Source organism: Salvelinus sp. IW2-2015, unplaced genomic scaffold, assembly GCF_002910315.2.
Source record: "Salvelinus sp. IW2-2015 unplaced genomic scaffold, ASM291031v2 Un_scaffold4951, whole genome shotgun sequence".
Lineage (NCBI taxonomy): Eukaryota > Metazoa > Chordata > Actinopteri > Salmoniformes > Salmonidae > Salvelinus > Salvelinus sp. IW2-2015.
Genome location: NW_019946220.1, coordinates 2,890 through 10,729, shown reverse-complemented (window position 1 = coordinate 10,729; position 7,840 = coordinate 2,890). Strand labels below are relative to the sequence as shown.

The window sequence follows — 7,840 nt, the reverse complement described above, 5'->3', positions numbered from 1 at the left end:
CATCCCCGTGCTGTATGGGCCCAGGCTAAATCTTACTGGTATATTAAATGTATAATATACTGTGTCCTGTCCTTGTAGGTACATCTGCTGACTGCCAAGGCTAATCTACTGGAACAGGAGAGACTACCAAATGGTTAGAAGATTATGTCCGTAAGGTCGTGGAGTTCTGTAATGAACCACGACACTGGAAGCTCAACGTGCTCCCGTTTCTGTCATGCAGGAGAACAGAGGTAGCAAGGAAGCATCGGCTTTCTACAACCCATCGTTAAGAGAAACACTCGACGACTGTGACAGTTAACTAGAGGAGGAGAGGATGGGCGGGAGGCGGGAGGGAAAGGCAGCGGAGGGAGGATTATGTAAGTGCCTGTGGAAAGCGTATTCAGCCACTTGACTTTTTCCATTGCTGTTACGTTTCACAGCCTTATTCTAAATTGATCTGTTTTTCACCTCAATCAATTACACACTAATAGCCCTAATGACAAAGCAAAACACCTGTAATTTTGTAAATGTTGCCTCATTTATAAAAAAAAAGAATAATCAACTGATAATCAATTTACACAAGTATTTCAGACCTTTACTCCAGTACTTGGCTACTGAAGGCACTCTGTGCAGTATTCCTAGCCTTGAGTCTTTTGGGTATGACGCTAGCAAGCCTTGCCCAGCTTGTATTTGGGGAGTTTTCCACATTCTGACTATGCAGTTCTGCTCAAGCTCTGTTCAGGTTTGGATGGGGAGGCGTCGCTGCACAGGCTATTTTCAGCTCTCCAGAGGATGTTTCAATCGGCGTTCAAGTCCGGCTCTGCAGCTGGGCACCAAAAGAACATTCAGAACTGTTCCGAAAGCCATCCTGTTTTCTTGGCTGTGTGCTGTTAGGGTTGTGTGTCCTGTTAGAAGTGAACTCGCCCCAGTTGTAGTCTGAGTGCTCTGGAGCAAAATGTTCTATCAAGGATCTCTCTTGTACTTTTGCTCTCGGGTTTCATTTCTTTCCCTCGATCCTGACTGATGTCTCCCAGTCTGCGCTGACAAACGCCTACAGCATATGCTGCCACCACCATTGCTTCACAGTAGAGGATGCGTGCCGAGTCCTCCACACCTCTGTACGCTGGTCATGCAGGCCCAAGAGTTTCAATATATGGTTTCATCGGACCAGGAAATCTTGTCTCATGGTCTGAGAGTCCTTTAGAGGTGCTTTTTGGAAATCCTCAAGCGCGGTTGTCATTGATGCCTTTTTACTAAGGAGTGCGTCTCATCTGCACTCTACCATACAAGGCCTTTCGATTGTGGAGAGATGGCTGTCTTCTCTAAGGTTCTCCATCTCCAGGGATCTTGGAGCTCTGGTCAGAGGTGACCATTCCAAGGTTCTTGGTCAACTCTCCTGACCATGACGCCTTCTCGATTGGCCCATGACGGGTGCGTCCAGCTCTAGGAAAGCTCTAGTGGTGTGTCTCCAAACATCTTCCATTCAGAAGTGATGGAGGCCACTTGTATTTGGGTTCCTTCAATGCTGGCACAACATTTTTTGGTATCCTTTCTCCACAGATCTGTGCACTCCGCCACAATCTGTCTCGGAGCTCAACGGAGCAATTCTTCAACCTCATGGCTTGGTTTTATGCTCTGACATGACTGTCAACTGTGGGACCTTCCAAAATCATGCTCCAACAGATTGAATTTACACAGGTGGATGGCTCCAATCAAGGTTGTAGAAACATCTCAAGATGATAATGGAAGCAGATGCACTGAGCTCAATTTCAGAATGTCTCCATGCAGAAGGTGAGCAAAACTATTTATAGTATTTAAAAAATTATTACATACATTTGCAAAAAATGTATAAAAAATGCTGTTTTCGTTTCTCATTATTGGGTTATTGTTTATAGATTGCTGAGGAGAATTTTTTTTTAATATCAATTGTTAAAATAGGTCTGTAACGTACAAAAGTAGAAAAAGTCAACGGGATTCTGAATACTTTCCGAAGGCACTGTGTAAATACCATTTGAATGTACACGGCCCCCTTAGATGGTTTCTTCTCAGAACGACCTGTAGTGGATTCTGTTGACCATAGTAGATATAGACTCTAGTATCTGTCAGAACACCTCGTAGTGACTACGTTGACCAGTCAAAAGACTATAGTTGTCAGAACACCCCTTGTATAGTGGACTAGTTTGACCATAGTTCATTTAAGACTATGTTCTGTTCAGAACCACCTGTAGTAGACTAGTGTTGACAGTCATATAGACTATAGTTCTGTTCGAACACCGCTGTAGTGACTACTGTTACGCATAGTCATAGTAACATATTTCTGTTCAGAAAACCCTAGTAGTGACTATGTTGACCATAGTCATTATAGACTGAAAGTTCTGTTCACGTAAACACCCTGTAGTGCACTATGTGTAATATCATATTGCGCTATAGTTCTTGTTCAGAAACCACTGCTATGGACTAGTGTTGACCTAGTCATATAGACTATGTTCTGTTCAAACACCCCTGTAGTGGACTACCTGTTGACCATAGTCATATAGACTATAGTTCTGTTCAGAACACCTTGTAGTGACTAGTGTTGACCATAGTCATATGACTATTTTCTGTTCAGACACCCTTAGTGGACTACTGTTGACCATAGTCTATAGACTTATTAGTTTGTTCAGAAACACCCTTAGTGAGCTAGTGTTGACCAGTCATATAGCTATAAGTTCTTGTTCAGGAACCTCTTACGGACTAGTGTTGACCATAGTCATATGGACTATAGTTCTGTTCAGAAACCTGAGTGGATACTTGTTGACAATAGTCATATAGACTATAGTCTCTGTTCAGAACACCTTACGTGACTACTGGTTGAACCATAGTCATATAGACTATAGTTTGTTCAAACGACATCATCTGGGTGTGGACTACAAGTTTTGACGATATCATATGTATACGTTCTGTTCAAGAACACCCTGTAGTGACTAGTAGATTGCCATAGTCATATACACTATAGTTTGTTCAGAACACCCTGTAGTGGGACTACTTGGACCATAGTCATTATAGACTATAGTCTGTCAGAAACACCCTGTAGTGACTGACTTTGACCAATTAGTCATTATAGACTATATTCTTGTTCAGAACAAACCCTGTAGTGGACTACTGTTGACATAGTCATTATGACCTATAGTCTGTTCAGAAACACCCTGTAGTGGACTACTGTTGACCATAGTCTATTAGACTATAGTTCTTGTTCAGAACCTGTAGTGGACTAGGTTGACCATAGTTCATTTAGACTATAGTGTCTGTTCAGAACCCTGTAGTGGACTAGTGTTGACCATATGTCGTATAGACTATAGTTTATGTTCAGATAACCCTGTAGTGGACCTACTGTTGACTCATAGTCATAATAGACGACAGGAGAAATAGCGAGGTTGTGTATGTACATGCTGCTTGTTGAATGAAACTGTGTCTGTTCCCATTCCTGCTGCCTTAATACTTGGAAACTGTAATATACAGGAGTTGTCTAGGCAACGTAAACCTCCGGTACACCGCACGTCGTTGCTACCCAGTCTCACCCCTGGTGGCAGAGTAATGACCTTGAATGCAGTGCGCAGTTCACCCCTGGTGGCAGAGTGCTGTGACTCTGAAGCAGTGGCACAGTCTCAGCCCCTGGTGGGACAGAAGTCTGTGACTTGAATGCAGTGGCCAGGCTCAACCTTGGTCGGGTCCCAAAATGTTCCTGTCAAATGCTTCCCTATTCCCTACAAAGTGACTAATTTTGCCCATCGCCATAGCACTCTGGTCAAGGTAGTGCACTATGTAGGGAATAGGGTGCATTCGGAGCTTTAATGCTGTGTCTCATCTCTGCATGATACTTTTATGTTTCTGGAGTGATGAAGTGTTGAAACATCCACAGTTTACCAACGCAGGTCTGCCTTCTCCTAAGTGTCCTTCTGACTGATCTCTCTCTCTCCCACCCGTCTCTCTCTTTTCCCCTCTCTCTCTCTCCTCTTCGCCCCGCTCTCTTCCTCCCTCTCTCTCTCTCTCCCCCCTCTCTCTCCCCGCTCTCCCCCCCTCTCTCTCTCTCCCCCTCTCTCTCTCCCCTCTCTCTCCCCCGCTTTTTCTCTCCTCTCTCTCTCTCTCCTCCCCTCCTCTCACCCCGCCTTCGCTTTCTCTCTTCTCCCCCCCCCTCTCTTTCTCTTCTTCTCCACCCCTCTCCAGATCTGAATGTCAGTGCTGTTTGCTGGCTAACTGTGTGTTCCTATATCATGACCAGCCAAACGAAAGAGGTAGGAAGTGAGAGTGAGAGTGAGAGTGAGAGTGAGAGAGTGAGTGAAAAAGTGAGTGAGTGAGTGAGTGAGTGAGTGAGTGAGTGAGTGTACAGTATAAAACACAGGAAACATCTGAGCCCACCACTGTTCCTGTAACCCTGTTCTCCTCAGGTGAAGAACTGATGAGGAAGTGAAAGGAGGGAAAGAGCAGATCTCCTACGACGACCCTGATAAAATCATTCACATCTGTAAGTCAAACCTGGTTATAGGGTGAGTTGATTTACACGGTCCTTCAGCGTTGAGTGTATGGAGAACTTACAGAAACTCTTCACCAACCTTTGGGGAAAATGCATTGAAAAGTATTAGGGAGCCTGACTTCACTCAGTTTACCCACTATTGTTTTACCACTACATCACTGGTTACGTTGACAGGTTGTTACACTACACTGTGTTAATAGTTTTCTATGTCTCTTCCAGGACCCTGTACTGTTATAGTGTTTCTATGCTCTTTCCAGGACCCTGTATCTGTGTTAATAGTGTTTCTATGTCTCTTCCAGGACCTGTACTGTGTAATAGGGTTTCTATGTCTCTTCCAGGACCTGTACTGTTAATAGTGTTTCTATGTCTCGTTCAGGACCCTGTACGTGTTAATAGTGTTTCTATGTCTCTTCAGGACCCTGTATTGTGTTAATAGTGTTTCTATGTCTCTTCCAAGCACCTGTATTGTGTTAATAGATGTTTCTATGTCTCTTCCAGGACCCTGTACTGTGTTAATAGTGTTTCTATGTCTCTTCCAGGACCTGTACTGTGTAATGGGTTTATATAGTCTCTTCCAGGACCCTACTGTGCAAGGGGAACTACGACTTCGGGATCACCGTGTCATCAAGATCTGGAACCATAAACAAGAAGGTTGCACATTTTTTTCTATCCGGCAGTTCTGAACATTCTCTTGGAAAGACAATGTTTTTGGATGTTTCTACACTTCACCCTGACATACTTTTGGGTGTGTGTCCCAAATGACACCCTATTCCCTATATATACTTTTAAAAGTAGTGCACTACTCTGTTTAAAAGTAGTGCACTACTCTGGTTAAATGTAGTGCACTACTCTGTTTAAAAGTAGTGCACTATATAGGGAATGGGTGTCATTTGGGACATAAACCCTTCCAGGGTGTTTTGACTTTGCTTTAGATATTGGCCAACCGAAACATAGCCAGAGTTCAGCACCTGTGTCCGCTCACTCAGCCCGGCTGAACAACACAGAGTTCTCTGTAGGAGTGGTGTTGTCATTCCTACAGCTCTATCAACACACAACTGAGCTACACATGACTGCTCCCCTCACAAGAGACACTCTAGACTACACATGACTGTCCTCACAAGAGACACTCTAGACTAGACATCTACACATGACTGTCCCTCACAAGAGACACTCTAGACTAGACTACACATGACGTCCCTCACAAGAGACACTCTAGACTAGACTACACATGACCGTGCCTCAAAGAGACACCTCTAGACTAGACTACACATGACCGGCCCACAAGAGACACTCTAGACTAGACTCACATGACCTCCCTCACAAGAGACACTCAGACTAGACTACACACATGACCGTCCCTCACAAGAGACCTGCAGAACATATCAACCCATGACACGGTCATGTGTAGTCTAGTCTAGAGTGTCTCTTGTGAGGGACGGTCATGTGTAGTCTAGTCTAGAGTGTCTCTTGTGAGGGACAGTCATGTGTAGTCTAGTCTAGAGTGTCTCTTGTGAGGGACGGTCATGTGTAGTCTAGAGTGTCTCTTGTGAGGGACAGTCATGTGTAGCTCAGTGTGTGGTTGATAGAGCTGTAGGAATGACAACACCACTCCTACAGAGACACTCTGTGTGTGTTCAGCCGGGCTGAGTGAGCGGACACAGGTGCTGAACTCTGGGCTATGTTTCGGTTGGCCAATATCTAAACAAAGATCAAACACCCTGGAAGGGTTATGTCCCAAATGACACCCTATTCCCTATATAGTGCACTACTTTTAAACAGAGTAGTGCACTACATTTAACCAGAGTAGTGCACTACTTTTAAACAGAGTAGTGCACTACTTTTAAAAGTACTATATAGGGAATAGGGTGTCATTTGGGACACACACCCAAAATGTATGTCAGGGGTGAAGTGGTAGAAACATCCAAAAACATTGTCTTTCCAAGAGAATGTTCCAGAACTGCCGGATAGAAAAACAATGTGCAACCTTCTTGTTGTACGGTTCCAGACTCTTGATGACACGGGTGATCCCGAAGTCGTAGTTCCCCTTGGCACAGTACAGGGTCCTGGAAGAGACATATAAACCCCATTAACACAGTACAGGGTCCTGGAAGAGACATAGAAACACTATTAACACAGTACAGGGTCCTGGAAGAGACATAGAAACACTATTAACACAATAAGTGGTCTGGAAGAGACATAGAAACACTTATTAACACAGTTTACCGGTCCTGGAAGAGACATAGAAACTATTAACCAGTACAGGGTCCCTGGAAGAGACATAGAAACCGCTATTTACCACAGTACAGGGTCCTGGAAGAGACATAGAGACACTATTAACCACAGTAACAGGGTCCTGGAAGAGACCATAGAAACACTATTAAACACAGTAAAGGGTCCTGGAAGAGACATAGAAAACTATTAACAAGTGTAGTGTACAGAACTGTCAACGTAACGTGATGTAGTGGTAAACAATAGGTGGGTAAACTGAGTGAAGTAACGGCTCCCTATACTTTCAATGCATTTTTCCCCCAAAAGGTTGGTGAAAGGAGTTCTGTAAGTTCCCTCCATATTACGCTTGAAGGACCGTGTAAGATCGCAACTCACCCTATACCAGGTTTTGACTATACAGAGGTGGAAGACTTTGCTTATCAGGGTCGTCGTAGGAGATCTGCTTCTATTCCTCCTTCTCGATCTTCCTCATCAGTTCTTCAGCCTGAGGAGCACAGGGTTACAGGAACAGTGGTGGCTCAGATGTTTCACTGTGTTTATACTGTACTTCACTACTCACGTCACTCATCTCATCACTCATCACTCACTCATCTCCTCACTCTCACTCTCATCTCACTCTACTCCTACCGTTCTTCGTTCTGGCTGGTCAATGATATAGGAGACACACAGGTTAGCCAGCACAACAAAGACTGACATTCAGGATCTGGAGAGGGGGGAGAAGAGAGAAAAGAGAAAGGGGGGGGGAGAAGCGAGAAAGAGAAGGGGGTGAGAGAGAGGGGGAGGGCAGAGAGGAGAGAGGAGAGAAAAAGCGGCGGGAGAGAGAGGGGGAGAGAGAGAGCGGGGGAGAGAGCGCAGAGGGGGGGGGAGAGCGGGGGAGAGAGACGGGGGGCGAGAGGAGCGAGAAGAGGGGAAGGGAGAGAGAGCGCGGGGGGGGAAGAGGGAGAGAGAAGAGAGGGGAAAGAGAGAGACGGGGTGGGCGAGAGAGAGATGCAGTCAGAAGGACACTTAGGGAGAAGGGCAGAACCCTGCGTTGGTAAACTGTGGATGTTCACCACTTCATCACTCCAGAAACCCTAAAGTATCATGCCAGAGATGAGACCCAAGATTCAAAGCATCGCGAAT

At 45.0% G+C, this 7,840-nt stretch overlaps 1 long non-coding RNA gene across 1 annotated transcript in view; it reads right to left on the bottom strand.

The window, feature by feature from the left end:
• Positions 1 to 6,553, bottom strand: part of LOC112077830 (uncharacterized) — a 9,226-nt gene extending 2,673 nt beyond the window's left edge. Inside the window, exon 1 of the long non-coding RNA XR_002895511.2 lies at positions 6,474 to 6,553. This is a non-coding gene — a long non-coding RNA (uncharacterized lncRNA). The remainder of the gene's footprint in view (positions 1 to 6,473) is intronic.
• Between the last annotated feature and the right edge of the window lie 1,287 nt (positions 6,554 to 7,840).